The following is a 22,068-nucleotide window of genomic DNA, read 5'->3' as shown; positions in this document are numbered from 1 at the left end:
AAAGATCTTAACTGTGTGAGTGAAGCTTAGCTGTGGCAGCCGTGGGCTGGCTGGCTGGCTCTGCCTCCAGTGCCAGCCATTTTGTAGCTGTGCCCCCACTACCCTGTTTCAGAATTCCAATGGTGCCTGCAGGCTCAAAAAGGCTGAGTAGAGTCTATTAAGATCAAGCACGTGGTGAGCAAAGGAGGCGGCATGTAGCTGTGGCTGGGGGGGAGGGATGGAGCTTCCTGCAGAAGCTCTCAAGCCAAGCAGCAAATAGCCTGGTCTTTAATTCTGGCCCCTCATCCTGAGATTTTAGCTTTGTCTTGGAGTTCCTGAGGAGGGCACTGAAGATCTAGTGGAGCATTCAACAAACAAACAACAGCAGCAGGCATTATTATTTCGGTAGCACAAGTCAGAAGTGCAGAAATCAAGTATCAAATTTAAGTATTCAGTTAGTTATTTTTTCCTCTTTGAGATACCCAACAAAGCTTTCCTATTTCATCCTCTAGATGGCAGCATTGCACAGAAGGCGGACCTTCTGAACCTACTCCAGAGTCCTCTGAAAGTGGAATTTAGTTCTGAGTAAAGACAAAAGCATTTGAGGAGAGATTATCTCACCTGCAAAGCCCATTTTTCAAATTGCGATGCTTATAGAAGACATGAGTTTTGCTATCCACTCCTTTTAGTGGATAACCAGATTACAGGGGAAAGGTAAGGGAAAATTATATAATATTGTTGTGTTGTGTTGTGTTGTGTTGTGTTGTGTTGAGGTAGGGCTGGACTGAGAGCTGGGAGACCTGGGTTCAAAATCCCTGCTCAGCCATGAAGCATAATTGGCGACCCTGGGCCTGTTACTGACTCAGTTCTACCTCACAGGGCTGTTGTAAGGATAAAATGGATGAAGGGAGAGCACCATGTGAGCTGCCCTCAGCTCTTTGAAGGAAAGGCAGGATAAAAAATGGATAGACAGAGCTCATCATAGAAATGTTGTTACTGGGAGAAAGAAGTTGTTCAGCTACTCTGGTCCTGCATTATGGAACTATGTGACATTTTGTTTACTTTCCAAGTTATATAGTGCACATAACTCAGCTGGTCATGGGATTTTAACATTTCGTTCTGGTCTGTTTGTCTAACAGATCATCTGCAGCCCTTGCCTATGGCTCCTGGGAAGGAACATGTCCTGCGGAACTCTGAACTTGTGCTCTTGGATTTAATATCATGCCACCGTTCTGAATGATCTCATAGAAAACCAGAAATGGGACCTTTGGTGCTGGGCCCATTGCAATACTTGTGGCATGTATGCACGCACACCACGTCAACAGACAAAGCTGTTTTCTGCAGTCTGGGGACTTGGACATGCCTGAAGAAACCTGAATTTCTTGCCTCATTCAATAAACCTTGGCTACCAGTAAGGCAAAACTATGGGAGGAATGCCACCTGGCTGCATACTTCTTCATGAATGGTTTTATTTTTTTTAAAAAACAGTGTTTATTTGGAAACCCAAAAGAACACTTCTGTGTTATATTCCAGCAGGTTGACTACAACTTTCCAGCCTGTCAGTAATGAAGGCAGCCCTGGTCAGCACTGGGGAGGGGAAGAGGGACAGTGTGACTACGCAATACTGCTTTATGCTGTACTAAGGCTGCGGTCACACGGAGCATTAGGCACGCTAGAGGGACGGAAGACAGGCGGAGTTTCCGGGCGTGATCTCACCGGCACATCTGGGAAGCGTCAGGCTCCTGTGGCGCAACCGAGGCTTCCCACCGAAGAAGCGCAGTAAAAAACTAGTACCTCAGAGGTACTAGTTTCCTGAAATCGCGGGGCAAGGGCGGGCGTCTGATCGCGTTTCCGGAGGTAGTTCCGGCGCCTGCCCATGTCCCCTCGGAACAAAAATTTTTTCCAAAGTCTCCACGGATGTGCACACGCACCTAAGGGAGCATGCACACATTTGAGTTTAAATAAAAGAACAAGCAACCTGTTTGCCCCGCACCCCACTTCTTTGCCGCGCCGCAGGACAGTGGAGTGATCGGCACCTCCCCCCTACCACGGGACCTCCATGGGACCTCGATCGGTAGGTCTGATCAAGCAACCGCGCGGTTTTTAGCCCTGGGGCTAACAGCCACCTTTCCCCCCCGCATTTTCCTGCCCGTGTGACCGGGACCTAAGTCAGATTGTCAGCCCTTCTAGTTCCATATTGTCTGTCTCAGAGCAGTTCCCCACATCTTAAGCAGGGAGAGGTTTTCCCCAGCACCTGCTATTCAAGATCCTTTTAAACAAGGGAGGCCCAGGATTGAACTTTAGACCTTCTGCCTGCAAAGCATGTCCTTTGCCATTGACCTGTGGCCCATCCTCTAAAGATTCTTAGCACCTTCAATAGTGTATTGCCATTCTGCAAGTTACGTACATGTCCTGCATATATGAGAAAGTAATACATTTTCTGGTACCGCTTTGTAATAAGATCATGTGTAACCCTATCTCTCGGCTCTTTACAGAATAGGTTGCTGATTAAATAATGCACTAGATCTTGTACTTAGATTTGCCCACAGATACGGAGACACTCACTCTGGCCATTTTCACATGAGTTATTTGCTCCAGGTTCAGTGCTGTTAGGAAGAGGCCGTTGTTTTTCTGCTCCCCCACAGCATTGTGGCGCATTCATGAACCTCCCAGGATTCCCCTGGCTTTTCTCCACATTTCCCCAAATCTGCTTTGCCATGAAGTTTTGGGAAAGATCGCATCTAGGCCTGAATGGCTGCCATGGAAAGGCCAGATTTTTTCTGATCCTGCCCACACAGAAACCATTTCCCCTCCCACTGCAGCTTGACATTTCTCCCCTTCCACTAGGGTGTGTTTTTTAAAATAATAATAATAATAATCATGAATTGAATATCATTCCAACAATCTAATTATCTCTGTATCACATTCACTGAAGTCCCAGCTTTCATTTAAAAAATATGTCTGTAGCCCCTAATGTGGTTCAAGGGCATGATGGGGGGGGGACACCTTGTATGATTTCGCCAAACAGACCCAAATCCTGTATGCTGTTAAAAGCTCTGGAGGGGGAAAGATCTGAGCCCACCTTGGCGGGCAGGGCGGGGTAAAAGTTAAAATTGTTCTTGGGGGTGGGACTCCCTACCGGCACCCAGGTGGAAGCTGATGGCTCCATTCCCGGCAGTCTACTGGATGGTTGGATGTTTTTCTTCTGGCGCTCAGGCGGTCAGGCACAGAGTCAACGTCCTCCTCCTGCCGACTGCGTCCTTCAGGCTCCGCCACGCCCGTGGATGACGTCACTGCGCGCTTCCGCTGAACGACAGCCGCTCGCTGTTTCTGCCACTGGCCACCAGGGATTGCTCCTCCGGTCCTGCTGCTGCTGCTTGCTGCTGCCGCGTCGCCACGCTGCGTCATCTCCACCGCCGGTACTCCGCTGCAGCCGATGTCCTGCTGCCGCCATTGCCGCCACCGTCGTCGCTGTCGCTGTCGCCTTCCTCCACACGCCTCATCAGAGGAGGGTGCCCCCCACCCTTCAAAGGGTAGGTATCCATTTATCTACTCGTATTATAGTTACTTCTACTTTCGAACCGCTGGGTGGGCGGGAGCTAGGACTAGGGTCAAGAGCTCACCTCGACCGCGGTGGGTCTTGAACAGCCATAGTGGCTGCTCAAGTGTTGTTAAAGCGGGCGTTTTACCGCCTGCGCCACCGCTCCCTCCGAAAGGGGTCAGTTGCAACCAGTGTTTCCTCTAAGCTGAGTTAGTGTGATCTAGCTCACGGTTTTTTAGCCTCTGGCTCACACATTTCTGTCTTAGCTCAGGGAGGATGGCTCCAAAGCAAACTAATTTATGCAGCAGCCGGATCTCTGGCTCACAACTTTAATGCCAGTAGCTCACAAAGTAGGATTGTTGCTCACAAGACTCCATGGCTTAGAGGGAACACTGGTTGCAGCTGGTGAAACCACAGGCACAGAAGTTTTAAACCGCTTCTTGACTTAGACCCCAGCCCTGATTGGGGCCCCAATGGCTGCAATTTCCACTGAAATGTCCACTGGGAAGGTCTATTTTGATCCTGAGGCTCGATTGGCTTTCACCCATTTGTGGGGCATGTTTGGTTGCTTTCCCATAACCTGCAGCTCACAGCTACTGCTTGCTTTCTCTGAGAATGCTGCATAGTGATTTAAGAGAAAGCATTCAAGGTCAGGATTGCTGGTCCCAGAAGACTGGCTGAGGTCAATTTGCGGAATATCGTACCACAGTTTGAATGGAAGGCCCTATGCGAATGAGCGGAATCACTTGGACAAACAAATAGAATTGCCTACTTAACAATGGCAAAGGAAGATTCTCTGCGAGTTGCAGGGAGTTTGTTGGCTTCTACCCGATCCGTTGCGATAATGTACTCCTTTGGACCCTTCGCTGATTAGCTCCCTGAAAAAGTCCTTATGAGAGGAAAGGTCTGGATTCCAGCATCTCTGATATCTGGCTTTTTCACCTTTGATGAACACTATTATAAATATTTAAAGGGGGGGAACAACACTACTAGTTGGGGAGTAAATCCAATCTTAATTTAGATTGTAGGCAACTTAGTTTTCAAGCGGCATGTGTCAAGGATCTTCTTTTCTTAGGATCCTGAACTGTCCCTTTCAGCATTACCAGCCCTTGTAAAAATATAAACATGCTAAAGGACCACAAAGGAGTTCTCCATGCTTGCTTCTTCATCTTTTATTTTTCAACTTCCAGGATTTTGAAGGCATTTTCTGATTTCCCCTGTCTTTTGATATTTTAAAACTGTGACAATATTTCTAAAAGTTTCACATCAACACCTACTTGTCACCCCCTGTGGGGGGCTTTTCTCTGGGAATGCATCCAAGACCTTTGAAAGGCAATATGGTGCTGTGATGGTGTGGCTGGTGCTGTCTATCTCCCCACTTGGAATCTCTTCTTTCTAACCACTTTTCTGTGCGTGAAGAAGGCGTGAGAAGGAGGTAGCCAGGCGCTGTCCTTTCAGCACTATGGGGACCTACAGATATTCAGGCTATCTGGCAGATGATGAGAGCTTCAAGAGGTCACAGGTAAGAATGGGAGAGCAAGGAGCCATTGTCCAGGGTGACTTTATAGGATGAAGAATCACCCAGTTAATTAATTTGTGTCATCTCAGAATACGTTCAAATATCCAGCATTACAAGGAGTGATGAATGCTATCTCTGTTAGTATAGATCTCCATCTTCCAAAATGCAGACCTCAGCTTTTCTTCTCAGTTAAAACATATTCTAACGAACTCCTTGTTTTTAGGGTTTTTTTTTAACTGAATGACTAGTAGACTATAAAGAAGTCCAAGAAAATAGCAAATGAGATTTCTGTGTAATTGTTCAGTGTCGTAATGCTGTCTGATTGTACTGTAGGTTTTTCTTCTATTTTGTAATCCTGCTTGAGTCTCAGCAAGAAAGGCAGAAAATAAATAAATGTAAAGGGGATGGACACTGGGGTAAAGAAAATCCTAATGTCACTTATACACTGATGGCATTTTTGTTGTCTGTGGTTATCCAGGGAAAAGATTTAGAGACTGTGGTGAATGACTCCGTTTGCACGGTCAATGAAAAAAGCCTCGAACTCCAGTTAGTTAACTGCTGTGCTAGCACACTTCTGAACAGGCCAGGTACCCAGAGAACAAAGCTGTCTGATTTACTTATTTAGGAAATGTATATCCCACCTCTCCAGAGACCTGCTTGAAGTAGTGGCTCACAATGTAAAAACACAAAAATAGCAAAAATAGCAACATAAGAATTCTCAACATATTAAGAAACCAGAGTAGGGAAGGTGACATGGCATAGCCAGATCTTGTCAGACCTTGAAAACTAAACAGGATTGGTACTTAGAAGGGAGACCACCAAGGAAGGCTCTTACAGAGGAAGACAATGGCAAACCACCCCTGCTTCTCATTTGCCTTGAAAACCCCTTGCCAGGCTCACCATAAATTGGTTGCAACTAGACAGCACCTATGTATGTAAACAAACTAGAAGCATAAAATCAGTTAAAAAAAAAAAAAAGACGGGTAAATAAGGAAGCTGGTATGGGGGGGAAAGCAGAAGGATACTGAGGCAAGAAGTAGGAGGTAGATTTTACAAAATCATTTGAGCCAACTAACCAGTTAATTTGGATGCAGGTTTCTAGTTGTTAGGAAAGGGGTTCGACATAAAACCACCAGTATCATGCTGCTTTTATATACATCAACAACACAGCCACATTTGGAATAATCTGTACAATTCTAGTCATTTCATCTCCAAAAGGACATGACAGCCCTGGAGAAGGTACAGAAAAGGGCCAGCCTCAATGACCATGGGGCTGGAATACCTTTCCTACGTGATAAGGCTAAAACAGTCGAAGCTAGAGCACGGTGGAGCACAGGGGTTTAAAAAAATGGGAAACACAGATGTTTATCCCTCAAAATATTAGAGACGGGGGTCAACAATGAAATTGATTGATTATCCTCATACAGAAAAACTAGGCCCCTTTCCTAAAATGTAGAATTAACTTGCTGCCACAAGTTATATTGTTGGCAGCTTTCAAAAGGGGGGCAGGCAAAACTCCTGGAAGAGAGGTACATAGCAGCTATTTGCTGTGATAGCTAATTGTAGCATGTCTAGAGGCAGGCTGTCTCTGAATACCAGCTGTTGGAGGGCAAACAGGAATTGTCTCAATTGTGTGAACTTCCCAGATGCTTCTGGCCACTGTTATAACCAGGATGCCAGACTAGATGGACCTTGGCCTGGTCCAGCACAACTCTTCATATGCTCTTATGTCTTGCCGAGCAGCTGCACAGCACCATCATTTCCCCATATCTAACAGCAAAGCAGGTAGCTTGCGCCAAAACAGCAAAACCAAGCTACTCGTAAACAAGGCAGGGATACCTGTGTACTCAAGGGACTCCCTAGATTGGGAGGAAAAGCTGATGTTGTAAATTAACCAAAAAGAAAAGAAATCCACAAAACTGCTAGATGAGGACAAAGCATGTTTCAGGAAGCACAGCTTATTGAGAGCAGCTGAGTCAGTTAAAGGAAGACAGCACATAATGATGGGGAAATTGGGCCACTCAAGCTTCTAAAATGTTATACCATTTGAAAGGGATAGATTATTTGGGGGTGTTTATGTGGGGGAATTCCAAATCACTTATCCCACTCCTCCCATGTACCTTGCAGTTCCACAGCTTGTTCTAATGCCAACCTATAGGCCAACTGCCTAACATTCAGGCAATGAAATGGACACTCATAGACTAAGGATCTGTGGGACTCCCCATACATGCAGAAAGGTATTTCTTTGCAAATGTATAAAAAGAAGGGTTGAAAACGCCAAAAGTGGTTTGAGGAGGACTGAGCATGCTCAGTGGTCTCTGAGTGCTGAGGCCAGTTAAGAATCAGTTGGACAGAGAGAATCTCCAGTTAAAGGATCTCAGACAGCAGGTGCTGAGAAAGACCTTCTCCTGTGCAAGAGCCTTGAGAGCCACTGCCACTCACTGTGGACAGTACTGAGCTAAACAGACCAATGATCTGACTCCATATAGGACAGCCTCCTTTATTCAATCCACCCTGCTTACACAGTAAGGGCAGGGATGATGTTGCCTTGGTGTGGTTCCTACAGTAATACCAGGGCTAAGATTATTGAAAACAATCCTAATAATGTGAAAAGCTTTAGATTTTACAAATTCCTTTGTTGGTGACATTCCCCATTTTGCTTGGTTATAGATGAGAAACCCAAATGCCAGCCATGGAAAAGCCCATGACCACTGGAGAAACTCGCCGAGACCTCCTTCCCGGTGTGGATTCCGGAATCAAGACGCCCCCCCCTGCTGTTTTTCTACTTCCAGTGCTTTTGCCCATGCACACAAAGGGAAGCGGAAAAGGCATGGAAGTGCCTATGGAGAAAGCAGTCTTGCCAATGATGAATTTTCAGATTTTATGAACTTCCTAGCTGATGAGGATGTCCTGGACAGTCTTCAGAAAATTGTGGAGGATGCGGTCCAGAAGCTCCGGGATGTGACCACCCAAGATGGGGAACATCTCTTTGACACTGTTGAAGATTCTTGCTCAAGCCCAGAGAGTACATCTTGGTCAGTGTCCTACAGTCATAGACACACCGATTCCAGCTCAGCATATTCACAATCTAAATACTGTACTACCACCACCACTGCCACCACCACTGCCACATCCAGTTCTGATGAGGACCAGGAAAGCCAGTTCCAGAGCAAGGGAAAGCAGAAGCCAGCAGGGAAAGTATGCCTGTTGGATAAGTTTGTTTCCAGACTTGCCAAACCAAGGAAAGATAAAAAAGTGTCTGGAGGATTCCATGCAGAGGTATTTCTAAGCTTCTCTTGAAGGGTTGGATCCCCCAACTGTGTTGATATTTATTTGCTCTGATCCAGCAAGTACAATCCAGTCATGGAAATACACTTCTGCACACATTTCTGGATCTGCAGTATCAGCTCCAGAAAAACATGCCATGTGGAGAGGACATAGAGATTTCCCACGTACCCCATAAGGGATAAGGGAAAGGGTTGAACCATTTGTTTTAAAAATTAAACACACAGTCCTCATCATTTTATCAGTTTTTAACAATGGAAACGAACAGGGAAAACCAACGCATATGAGAAAATAATGAAAAATCTCACATTTTCATTTTTTTAATTTTTTCCATTGCCTTACATGGGCAATGCAAAGCAATGCGGTGGAGACACTTTGCATTGGATACACTGGTGGGAACAGCATACACACGGCACAAAAAAGTTTACAAGGAAGAGAAGACTGAGAGCAACCTAACTGACATACTAGAAAGATTTCTAAACTGTAGCAAGGAAACATTTGGTCAACGCATCCAAAAAACTAATGGACCAAACGTTACCAAAAACTATCTGGGCCTCTTGTGGAAATCAATGGGAAATCCACAGGAGGCATACCTTTTAAAATGGACAGCCTTTGTCCTATCTCTCTGAAATAGGGGTGCCATCCACCAGGTGGTAGATGAAGATCTCCTGGAATTGCAGCTGATCTCCAGGTGATAAAGATCTGTTCACCTGGAGAAAATGGCCACTTTGGAAGGTGTAGTCTATGGCATTAAACCCCCACTGAGGTCCCTCCCCTCCCCAAACCCTGCCCTCCTCATGCTCCACCCCAAAAACCTCCAGGTATTTCTCAACCTGGAGCTGGCAACCCTACTCTGGAATGCTTTGGGGGAAGTAGGAGAAAGCCTGAAAATGTCATGCCATTTAGTTGCAACACTAGTCTAAAGTAACAAGCAGGAGACTACTGGTTGAGTCTCCCATTGAAAATAAACCAAATGAAAAATGACACTAATATAATTACACTGAATGAAAAACTAAACAAATTGGGTCTGTAGAATTACAAAAAACGGAGAGATAAAATTAATTTTTAATCCATGCCCACCCCTATAATAGATAGAAATCTTCATACAGCAGCCTATGCACAGCGATTACTGTTTCTCCTCAAATCCAGTGACATAAACCCACCCTTTAGCTGCCCCTGGCCTCCAGATCAGAGCCATTGTTCTCTTTTTCAGCCATATGTCTGGAGCAATATGGCCTCCATGCCTGTCTGCCATAAAAACAGCATTTCCCAACCTGTGCTTCCCAACCAAAAGTGGGTCACGAAGCCTATGAAAGTCCCAGGCTTTCACAGTTTTATTGCTGTGTGCATGCTCTGCTCTTTTAAGATGGTCACCATAGCAAAACCATTGGGAACCATTGCATTAAACCCCTTGAGTCTTTCCAGACAACCAGTTGGAATAAATGCACATTTCTTACTCATTCATTAACTACAGTCTGGATGACTTCACTGATGTGCTTCTGTTTGCAACATCCTAGCGTTTCTCTAGCACCCAAGCCACAATATAAGTGCTGCTGGGGAAAAGCAACTTCACAGCTGGTGAAGTGGAAGCAACTTTAACTTTAAATGCATTCTCAAAGCTCCCCACCCGCCAGCCGGCTTGGAGAAGGCATCTGTCTCTTTAAAGCCCTTCTCCAAGCCAAGTCAGCTGGTGTGGGGGCATGGGGGGGGGCTTGGAGGATGCATTTAAAGTTAAGGTTGCTTACTTTCCACCTCTCCCTCCCTCCCCATCTATATGCTTTCCACCTCTTTCTTTCTTTTCACTTTTCTCTCTTTCTGCCTTCTTTTCTTTCTTTCTTTCTCTCTCTCCCTTCCTTCCTCCCTCCCTCCCTTTCTTTCCTTCTTTCTTTCCTTCTTTCCTTCCTTCCTTCTTTCTTTCTTTCCTTCTTTCTTTCTTTCTTTCTTTCTTTCCTTCTTTCTTTCTTTCTTTCTTTCTTTCTCTCTCTCTCTCTCTCTCTCTCTCTCTCTCTTTCTCTTTCTCTTTTCCTTTCTCCCTCCCCCATCTATTTGCTTTGTGTCTGTTTCTCTGTCTCTCTCCTTCTTTCTTTCCACCTCTTTCATTCTTTCCACCCTTCTCTTTCAATAAGAATATGTGTGTAATATTTGTTCATGTCTTGCAGCTCTCAAACTTCTGATGTTTATTCTATGCTGCTCTTACGCTAAGCAAGTTTGGCCACCCCAGGTTTAGCCCATCGTTTTGTTGTCTGCTGCTCTATACTTTCATTTTTGTTGGTATTCTTTTCTTGTTTGCAGACACTTTCAGAACGATCGGGAGATAACTATTACTTCCTGCAAGAACACTTCCATATTTGGGCCAAGCTGGCAGAATCTTTTCATCAACTACCCAAAAAAGATTATTTCTCGAAATTTAAGAAATCGCCAAAGCAGGAACTTTCTGCAGAATCTCTTCATAAGGAAATTACACATGTTTTGAAACGACCAACTCCAAGCACTCTTCTACTGTATGCTACAGGCCAACAACCTTTCCAAACCCTGGATTTCTTAGAAGAGAATGGAATGCTTGCAGCTCTTCAAGATATTATAAACCAAGCCGTTCAAAAAGTACTGGAAGCAACTTTGGGAGATGGTGCCCCTTTGTTTGACATGTTTGGGGATGAAGGTCGGTTGTCAGTGCCATGGGAGTCTTCAATGGGGGGTAGTGATGATGAAGAAGAAGAAGGAGAGAGAGAGGGAGGAGAGGAAGAGGATGAGGATGAAGGCTCTGGAAGTGGAGAGGACACATCTGTGGGAGACTCCAAATCGGATGCTGAATTGACACCAGGCCAGAAAAAGAAACGGAGAAAAGGAAAGAAGAAGAAAAAGGTGCCTGAAGGAGCAGCAGAGGAAGGGAAGGGCAGACCAAAGTACACCCCACCACCACTTCCAAAATCCAGGCGAAAATCTCTTCCACAAGAGGAACCTCAACGCCAGCCTAAATATGTGCCACCCCCACTCCCCAAGACAAAGCCAAGGCCACCACCAGAGAAGCCCCCACCCAAACCAAAATACACACCACCCCCACTTCCTAAACCAAAAAAAAAGCAAGAGGCAGTACAGACGGAGGCTCAGGCGAGTAAGGTACCTGCTGTAGTTAATTTCTGTTTTGTATTAATTTCTGTTGCAATCTTTGATATAAAATATCGATACGCAAAAATAAACAGCAATCTATTTAACAAGGTTTTATTCCTGCATAAGCTTTCGTGGACTACCGCTTCATCAAATGCAATGTAGTGGGTCCTGACTAGCCAAATGTTTATCTATGAAGTATGAAAAAAGCAATATCAAAGGGACATGAAATGCAGAAAGTACAATGTGAAATGTAATTATGTAAAATTCAAATGTAATCAAGAAAGTATAAAGAGCATTCACTGCTTTTGCTCCACTACTTAATGCCTGCAATGGCTGAGGAGTTTTACAGTGTAATTCTAAGCAGAATTACAGCCACTGAAGCCACTGAAGGGTTTACAAGGGTGTAACTCAGTTTAGAAATAAGCTGCAAGTAAGATAGTTAACATCTATAAAGAATAAGGAATCCCAAGCCCTTATTCAGACCTCCCAGGGTGAGATAGGGAGAGTCTGTCAACCTCTTGATAAATTATGTCAGCAATTTCACACTGGAGTCTCCTTTTGTAGTTCTTTTATTGAAGAATGATAACTGGTGAAATATTTTTTTCAAAACCTGTTCATTTAACATTTCATTTTTCAGGATTACCATTGGGTTATAACAGTGTTAAAATCCCACATCATCGATATGTGAAAAACAAATGATGTAATGAATTCAGAAAGATTGGGTTAGACGATAATACTACTTTCTGCTAATGAGGAGTCTTGTCTGACGAAAGAATTCTTGCGTCAGGGAGCAAGACTCCTTCCCTGAAGCAAAGGTGACTAACTTAGCTAGGGTTGCCAACTCCAGGTTGGAAAATCCCTGGAGATCTTGAGGGTGGAGCCTGCAGAGGGTGGGATTTGGGGAAGGATATAATCCCTTAGAGTTCATCCTCCAGAGCAGTCATTTTCTTCGGAGGAACTGATCTCTGTCATCTGGAGATCAGCTGTATCTCCAGGGGAGCCCCATGGAGGTTGGTAACTCTGAATTTAGCAGAAGGGAACTGTAGGAACAAACGTAATACTTTGGCAGCCCAAACCTAAGACCCAGCTGCTGGCACATTGCTGACACTGGTATATCACTGGTACCCTTAAATTGGTACCGTATGTTCACTCAGCAGAAGTGGGAAGTATACAAAAAAAGACAAATTTCCAAGGAGCTGAGAGCATGGCAGTCGCACTGGAGTCCCCAGCAACCCTGCCACAACCCACTAATCACAGAACGGCGTGCCAACAGCACCTCCACCACTGTGACTCAGACTGGCAGTGGTTTTCCAGCATCTCAGACAGAGATCTTTCACATCAGACCTACCTGAGACGCTGCCAATCTGAGTAGACAGTACTGAACCTGATGGATAAGGCCGCTTTAGGTGTCCAACCCACTTCTGCAGCAATTCCTAAACTTTGTCCCAGGACTCCTCTTAGCACCATGGTTCACTTTCACAGTGGTGAAGGTAAGCTGAGTTCCCTTTGTTTCTTCCCTTGTGGTATTCTACAAATGGGCAGAGACGGTGTGGAATGTGTGCCGGCATCAGCCTGAGCAGGCCTGCTGTGTCTGTATATGGTCGGCATGGAGGTACTGCCAGGTTCCATCCCTGGCAGACCTTCTGCATGCCAAGCAGATGCTCTACCACTGAGCCATGGCCCCTCCCCCTGCTGCAGCCACATTTCTTGTTGCCAAGTGAATGCAGAGGAAACGCATACTACAAAAAAAGACAGATGGAAAAAAAATGAAAAAATCCTAGAACTTCCCCCTACCCCATTTTTAAAAAACAATTTATTTTATTATTAAATAATGTAAGGTTACCAATCTCCAGGTGGGGCCTGGGAATCCTGGAAGTACTACTCTTCTCCAGATTACAGAAATCAGTTTCCTGGAGGAAATGTCAGCATTGGAGGGCAGACTGTATGGCATCACATCTCTGCTGAGCTCCCTGCCCTGAACTCCACCCCTGGTCAGTTGGCAACCCAAGCCAGTCCTAATCACAGCTGGTGAAGTGGAAGCAAGTATAAATGACCATGACGACACTTCTCCTCCCCTGCTTCTTCTGCCCACAGGGTAGTTGGTTCAAACAGGCTACAGTAGGGGACCAATCCCAACAGAAGCAGAATGTGGCCCTGGTCGTGGGAGTATGTGGTTCTGGGAGGGGAAAGCTTGTTCTCTGAGGAACTGTGTGTCAATATATGGCTGTGTTCCCCCTTTCTTTCCTATTGGAACAAAGCAGAGCCTAAAGAAAAGGGTGAGACAAGAGGGTTTGGAACTGGGGATGAGAAAGAGGTCGGAGTTTCTTCATTGCATATTAAATGGTACAACAAAATGTCAGTGTATCTTTTCTTTATTTTGAAATAAATTATACTATAAGTTTCAGTGTTATGTGTGCCTGTTGGATCTTACTGTTAATTTTAATAGCATGTAGGTTAATTAAAGCTATAAAGTTAAAAAAACATAAAATTAAATAAAATAATACTTTATTATGACATTTTGATATTTTTGTATGTTTTATGCTTCTTTAATGAATAAATAATTGCTCAGTGATCTTCTGTTTCTCCCATGGTTACTCTTTCCAGGTGCTTGCAAGACATATTATTACCACCAAAGACATCAAGCGGGCACGCCTGCAAGCTCGACCTCTCCCAAAGCAATCCATAATTGATTTTCTGATTGAAAATGCAGCCAAACTTATAATATACAAGTACAACTACGAAACCATCCTTTCCGAGAAGCTGGGTTTCATCTCCGTTCCTGTTACCAAGGTTCTCCTCGAGATTATGTTTGGTTACAAGAGAATCAAGGGCAGTGGGATACGCTTATCCTCTCAGATTGACTGGGCAAAAGTCAATGAAGAGATCTATGCACCACGCCCACCTAAGCCCAAGACTCCTAAACTCAAAGCAGGTGACAAAAAGAAAGCTGGGGACAATAAGAAGAAGCCTGCCAATAAGAAGAAGCCAGGAGTCACAAAGAAGAGTGTTGCTTTTAAGCATGAAATGCCCACTGGGAAAGTGGTGGTCACAGCAACACCCACAGAGAAGAAGGAAGTCAAGGTTATCAAAACGAAAGGAAGACCATTCTCTCCTGGGCAAGAAGGTAGCAAACAAACAAAGATTACTGAGATACTTCCACCACAGTTTCCTCAAGCTGAGGAAGTAGTACAACCTCTAGACAAAGAACCAAGTAAGCAGTCTCTTTCGATCATGGATGAAAGCCCCACGAGGTCTGTAGTTTCTCAGAAGTCCTTTTTCTCTAAGGATAGTTCAGTAAAGCTCCCAAGTGTCGCTTCAGAATCTGAAGGTCCATTGCCCACCCCAAAGCAGTCGACGCTTTCTCGAAGACTTAGTGACGAAACCCACGATAGCAAGAGAGGGTCTACTACATCTGTCTTGCCAGAGGTGGAACCCACGAGTCAGCCATCCATTGAACCCTTGAAGAAAAGCTCATCTTCCAGAAAGGCTAGCATCAATGGAGAAACTAGCAGAAAGTCATCAACAGTTCTTCCCAAAATATGAAACTGGTATAGCAACAACAATAATAATAAAATGTTATTTATTTAGGGTTTTTTTAAACAAAACTCAGAACAGACATAATAATAATTGCCATCATGTATGACAACTCGTTGTGGGTTTTCAAGGCAAGAGATGAGCAGAGGTGGTTTGCATTGTCTTTCTCTACCCAGCAAGTCTCTTTTTCTTTGGGTGGTTTCCTATCCAAATACTAACCACACAGCCAGCCAGCCAGCCAACCCTTCTTAGCTTCCAAGCTCTGGCTAGTCTGGGCTATTCAATTTCAGGCTGCTACATAATACAGGCTGTAGACCAGACATACAATTGAAAAATGCAAACTAAAAATAACTGCCCCATTGGGGACAATGTGGGAGGGTCTGTGACATATGGCTTTGCTGGTGGAAAGTTACAGATTCAATCCATGGCCTTTCCAGGTACCGGGTGTTAGGAAAGGCCATTTCCTACTTGAGAGCTGCTTCCTTCAAAGTAAACAGTAAAGACCTGGATGGTCTGACTCAGACAGTTTCTTATGTTTACTTTATATAAATGCATGTTGTGGTACACCACCCATTTCACTGAATGGCCAACTGTTCCCAGTTCCAGGAGGGTGATAGCACCATTCAAAGCATCTCAGTCTACAGCACTAATACTCACTCAGTGGTCTGGGAACCAAAGGTGGCTCTTTGACAGGCCACCTGTGGCTCTTCTGGGCACTGTTCCACATTGTGGCGCATGCACACCCCATGTTCCAGGAAAGCAAGCAAGGCCATTGCTCTATAGTGCTTGTGGTTCCCACTTTGAAACAGGTACTGCTGCAGGGACAGGAGGGTGTGAACCACCCTGAGATGTGGGCCTCGTGGCAGGGTGGAAGTAAAGGTCCATCCTCTCTGACAGCCTTCCCTCTTGGCAGGCTCTGCGCTTTCATCCTAGCGCCCAGGCAGGACCTGTGAGGAATGCAAGCTGTGCCCAGAAAATGTATGATCACCACTACCATCATCATGGCAGCCACCCAGGAAAAAAGCAAGCTGGCCAGAGCAGAGTGGTGATGGTTTTATTCCCCTTCCTCCAGACAGCTTGCTCTCCTCCAGGCATTTCTGTAATCTCACTCTGTCATCTGAGCTGCTGTTCCCCATGCGGTGGAGAGAGTGAGAAGGCAGAGAGGGAAGCCCTTCCCCTCCAGAAACTCAAGGGTTGGCAAAGGTTCAACAGTGGTGTGGGGATAGAACCCCACATGCTCAATAGTCTGGTAATTAAAAGTATTATAGGCTGCGGTCACACGGAGCATTAGCCACGCTACAGAGACGGAAGATAGGCAGATTTTCCGGGCGCGATCACACAGCAACATCTGGGAAGCGTAGAGCTCCCATGGCAAACCCGAGGCTTCCCGCCGAAGATGCGCAGTAAAAAAAAACTAGTACCTCCGAGGTACTCGTTTCCAAAAACCGCGGGGCAAGGGCGGGCGTCTGATCACGTTTCCGGTGGTAGCTCGTGGCATCCGGCGCCCACCCATGTCCCGTCACGAAAAGGGTTTTTTCCCCCCAAGTCTCCACGGGATGCGCACAAGCACCCAATGGCGCATGCGCGCACTTTGCTTTAAAAAAACCACAACCCCCGGCGCGCCACTTCTTTGCCGCAGCACAGGATTGACGTATGACCCTAACCTCCCCCCGAACCACAGGACGTCGGCTGGACGTTTGATCCGGCGGCCGCGCGGTAGTTCACTCCGAGGCAAACAGCCACGCCTCCCCCCCGCGATATCCGGCCCATGTGACCGGGGCCATAGTTATGTATGTAATAGTTCTATATTATTGTATGTTTGTGTTAGGTAGGATAGTGCAGGGAGCATACAGTAGTCATTAGGCTCTTTTGATTGATGGTAATTGTGGATGTGGTTCTCCATGAGCAGCAGAGTGAGTACCTCTGATCTACACAGAGATGCACTCAGTTCCTTCAGCCATCCTGCAACTATAGATCTTCCCTCCATACAGACTTTGCCCTCCAGTAACAGAAACCCACCTAAATTAAAAATCAGGGGGGGAAATACTCCTCTTGGAGCTTTTTTTTTTTTAAAAAAACAATAACATGTAAAAACTATAGGTGGGAGAAACCATCTTGGAAGATGCATTCCCCCTTTCACTCACAAGAGAATGCTGCTTCTAAGTGCCAAACTACACATTATGCAGTCATCATGTCTTGTCTGGGTCCACCATGAGGACTTGCTATCAGAAGTGAACTGCACATTCACTGCTGTGAACTCCTAATTCAGATCAGGACCACAACACAGATGGGGAGTGTTAAGTATGCAACTCAACAACGAAGTAAGTAACAAAGTGAATCAGCTTTATTGAGAACGAGAACTTCCAAAGATCACACAGCATCAGAGGACACGATGACACACACAAAACAACAGTGGAGCATAGCTCCTTTTAAACTCTCCCGGCTGGGGTAGCCACACCCTCACATAGTTAACATCCAATCAGGTTACAGAGATAACACCCAATCATTTCTTTCCTCCAGCACAGACTCTTATATTCCATTGGTTACAGATTATGCTTCAGCCAATGGTGTTGTTCCAGATTAGAATCCGGCTGAGGTTTCAAGCTTTACATTACATGTCAATGGCAGGACACAACAGGGAGAACACCCCCCACCCCGACCCCGGCCCCGGCCCCGTTTTCCTGACTTGAAAAGGCTCTGGGAAGGTTGCTGTTTGCCCTGGGTTTTTGGGAGGAGGGGCGTGCTGTCGAGTTGCAGCCGACACAGCACCCCTGTAGGGTTTTCAAGGCAAGAGGCATTCCAAGGTGGTTTGCAATTGCCTGCCTCTGCATAGCATCTCTGGGCTTCCTTAGTGGACTCCCATCCAAGTACTAACCAGGGCTGACCCTGCTTTAGCTTCTGTGATCTGACAAGATCAGCCTAGCATGGGCTACCCAAGTCAGGAAACTACTCTGTTATCCCATCAGTATAAGTGGAGCCTCATAGGGGGGAAAGCAATTGCCACCCCAGGCCATTTCAGGTCAGGAAAATGAAGCAAGAAGACACTTAAGCCACCTCTCCCTGTGCCCCATGATCCAGAACCAAATCAGACTTTTGAATACCTAGGAGCTGAATTCCCAGTGGGGCACTACCAGCACATGTCTAATGACCCGAACATGACACTAAGACTATATCCTGTAGTTAGGCTCTAACATGATGCCTTCTGCAATAAATGCATGTACCATCTCAAGACTTTAAAAAAAGTATTAAAACTTACCATCCTGGATATTTCCTTCTGTCATTCTGCAACAGGAACAGCCACTGCTTGTGAGAGCAGAGCAAGGAACTGGCGCTGTAATTACATATGGAGAAAACTAAATAAAGAAACACCACAGTCATTTGGCACTGAGCAAGTGCTCTGATACAGCAACTATTGGAACACACAACGCATGTGTGTGTTTTTTTAAGCACAAGCAAAAAGCAATGTAAGCAGCACCACCCTAACTGCACTGAAAACTTTGGGAGTTGCTGACCTCCCAGAAAGACAAACAGGTGCCAGCTAAATCTCCGTACGATTGATTTTCTACGCCTAAGCTGCCAGCCCCGACATCTGCTTTGCCCCATTTCAGAAAACCAGCGTGAGCTATTGTCACACCTCACAGGAAGGAACAGTCCTTTCTCATGAAATACAAATGCATGCTGTCAGCCTGTACCAGATTGCTTCCTTTCCCTCCCCCTCCTCCATTTTGATTTATGCTCAGTCATTTACAAGTTTTCCAGATGGGAAGGAAAACGTAGCTGTCCGCTAGGAGTGCTAAAGCAACTCAAGGGGCCTAACGCCTAGTTTTTTCTAATGATGGACCACAATGTTTGGGAACAACAATACATTGTAAGATAGCGATTGTGTTTTAGGCAAAAGACCTTGCTATGACACAGATCTTCGAGCTCCGTATTACCATAATTGTTCTGTCTCATCAGACTGGAAACCTGAACCTCTGGTGGTAGTGTTATACCTCAAGAGGGAGGGAGCGTTATACCTCAAGAAACCGCAAGTGTGATGTATTTGTTTAATTTTTTAAATCCTGCTTTTCATACAGAACAGACTCCAAAAGTAGCTCATAGGAATCCAGAAGCAATACTAATGACATAATTAAACACAAATGTCCTTTGGGGAAAGGATTCTCAGCTGAGCCAGATATGAGGGAGGGGTGTCTAGCTGCCTCCTCCCTCTGATAGCTTTATTGATGGTGATGGCAGACAAGGCCTCTTAGCTGGAGCTGAGGGCACATGTAAGTTTCCTCAACAGGCCAGGACTGTTTAACATTAGGAAAATGGCTGGGGGTGGCGTGGCTGAAGACCCTGCTCCACATGTACCACAGTTGTGATCTGAACTGGACATCACACACACAGGAACTGAGGAGAACCTGAAACTCACTACTCTGTTACACAGGACCTCGGGTGGGCACCCAGACCCAATACGTGTATTCCACAATGTAAAAGTCAGTCAAATGCATGGACTTTGGGTGTGGGAAATTGCAGCCCTTCAATAGTGTTTGAAGGGTGAACGTAGGTCTAAAAATATACTGTAACTGTTCCCAAAGAAGCTAAGATTAGCGTTGCCCCTTCTTAGACTGGCTAAAAGGTAAAGGTTCCCTTGCTCGAAAGCCAGTCGAATCCAACTCTAGGGTTGTGGTGCTCATCTCCGTTTCAAAGCCGAAGAGCCAGCGCTGTCTGAAGACGTTTCTGTGGTCATGTGGCCGGCATGACTAAACACCAAGGCGCACGAAACGCTGTTACCTTCCCACCGAAGTGGTACCTATTTACTTGCAATGTCTTGCTTTCGAACTGCTAGGTTGGCAGGAGCTGGAACTAGAGATGGGAGCTCACTCCGTCATGCGGCACCCGGGTCTCGAACTGCTGAACTACTGACCTTCCACGGCCTGCAGTTCAGCATCCTAACCACTTGAGCCACCACAGCTCCCTTAGACTGGCTACCTACCTTTAAATCTCCTGATGCAGCAGAAAATGGACAAGCACAGTTCCTACCCCTCCCTTTCCCGCCCCCAAAGCCTTCCCCAGAGTGGAGTTGCCATTTAACTTACAGGGAAATTTCCTGGTGGGCCACTGCCTTAGGAGGCCACTGGTGGCCAGGAGCAAGCAGAGCCAAACCCCAGCAATTCTGCCTGAGCCTCAGGGCCATTTGGCCCAGATCCTTCATCAGCCATGGCAGTTGGTGTCAGCTCCTCCTGCACTGCTTCTAGTTGGGGGAATGTTGTAGAGGATGAGCTAATGCCCATTGTCGTCCTCAAGGAGCTGAGTAGCCCTACTATGCAGGTCTGTAGCACAGCAAGGGCCGCTCAGCTTGACTTATTCCAGGGCCATTTACACTTTTCTGTCTGCTCCTGGCCTTCCCTCCCCCTTCACCTGCTGTATAGCATGCTTGCTTGCCAGAGCTGAGGAGAGAGGTTAATAATATGACACAAGGGAGAGAACTGGCAGCAGGTTTGTAACTGCCTTCTTTCCACCTACATCAGAAGACGCTAAAGCACATCTCGTGTAACACTAGCTACCCTAACAATGCTCTAAGTCTAAGATGTGGCAGTCTAGGATGAGGCTCCTTTTCAGATATGCAAATGTCCTTCAAACATTACTGAAAAGATACTGGCTAACCTACATTGGAAATTAAAGGGGCAGATTTTCCCCCCCTAACCCAGTGGTTCTCAGCCTTCCTAATGCCACGACCCTTTAAATACAGTTCCTCATGTTGTGGTGACCCCCCAACCATAAAATTATTTTCGTTGCTACTTCATAACTGTGTTTTCCGATGGTCTTAGGCGACCCCTGTGAAAGGGTCATTCGACCCCCAAAGGGGTTGCAACCCACAGGTTGAGAACCGCTGCCCTAACCGATAATGTGACCTTTGGCTATGAGGCTCACCAGGGCAGATCTTGGTCTAACTCAGCTCCCAGGGTTGTTATGCAATTAAAATACCAGTCTGAATTACTTGAAGGCAGGATGGGCTATAAAAAAAACAATTCTTCATGAAGTCCACTTGGAAGACAGCAATGCCATTCCCCTATTGCACAAAGCAGACTTGTCATTTGAAATTCACTGACCTGAGCAGGATTTCATCCAGCAGCCAGAGGCCAGAAGACAACACTGGAACAAGATGGAAAAATTAAGCTGTATATTCAGTCTTTGCATTGTTGTTGACCTGCTTGTTAAATAAGATGTCTATACTGTACTTCTTATATGCCGTGGCTTTTTGGCTTGACTAACTTCCCCATTCTCCAGCAAAAAGATCTTCAAAGGGAGACTCCTGCATGAAATGTAAGAAACCTGACAGCATTTCCCAAGGCTTGAAATAAACCACATTTTTCAGGCACTATAAGGGTTAATCAGTACAGTACAGAACCTTTATTAGACATTTGGTACAGACAGGGGTTATTTTGTGGAAAAAGAGCTGCAGGAGCTCATTAGCATAACTTATTAGCATATGCCACACCCCCTGACATCACCGGAAGTGTGCACCAGCCCCTCTGACAGGCAGAAGCACCTGGGATCCATTCTTTCCCCCCTCTCCCTTCCCTTCGCCTCCAAATCGGACAAAGGAAAAGGGGAGGGGGAGGATCTCAGGCGCTTCTGCCTGACAGAGGTGCTGGCATGCCCACAGCCAGCCTGGGTGAATTATAGAATCATAGACTCATAGCATGGGAAGGGACCTCCAGGGTCATCTAGTCCAACCCCCTGCACAATGCAGGAAATTCACCAATACCCCCCACACACCCCAGTGACACCTGTTCCACGCCCAGAATATGATAAAAGAAAACCTCCAGGATCAATGGGGGCCAAACTGGCCTGGAGAAAAATTGCTTCCTGGCCCCAAAGTAGTGATCAGCATTTCCCTGGGCGTGTAAGAAAGGGTCACAAGAACTAAGCACTGATGCAACCCTTCCTGCTCTACCTCTCGTGATTTGCCTAAGTTCACACAATCAGCATTATGATCCTTTTAAAGTTGAAAGCATGATATAAATGCAAAAGACTATTTGTAAGATTATCTGTAAGACACAGGACCAGGACGCATCTCACTTCTGGAAGTCACTTGGAGAGACCCTATCACTCA

General features: G+C 45.8%; 1 protein-coding gene across 1 annotated transcript in view; it reads right to left on the bottom strand.

Annotated features, from left to right (window-relative positions):
* YDJC (YdjC homolog (bacterial)) overlaps positions 1 to 18,279 on the bottom strand; it is a 44,294-nt gene extending 26,015 nt beyond the window's left edge. The window contains exon 1 of the mRNA XM_015409288.1: positions 18,223 to 18,279. The gene's annotated coding sequence lies outside the window, so the exon portion shown is untranslated. The remainder of the gene's footprint in view (positions 1 to 18,222) is intronic.
* Between the last annotated feature and the right edge of the window lie 3,789 nt (positions 18,280 to 22,068).

The sequence above is a fragment of the Gekko japonicus genome, unplaced genomic scaffold (genome assembly GCF_001447785.1).
Source record: "Gekko japonicus isolate JY-2015 unplaced genomic scaffold, Gekko_japonicus_V1.1 scaffold508, whole genome shotgun sequence".
Lineage (NCBI taxonomy): Eukaryota > Metazoa > Chordata > Lepidosauria > Squamata > Gekkonidae > Gekko > Gekko japonicus.
This window is presented reverse-complemented; position numbering and strand designations above follow the sequence as displayed.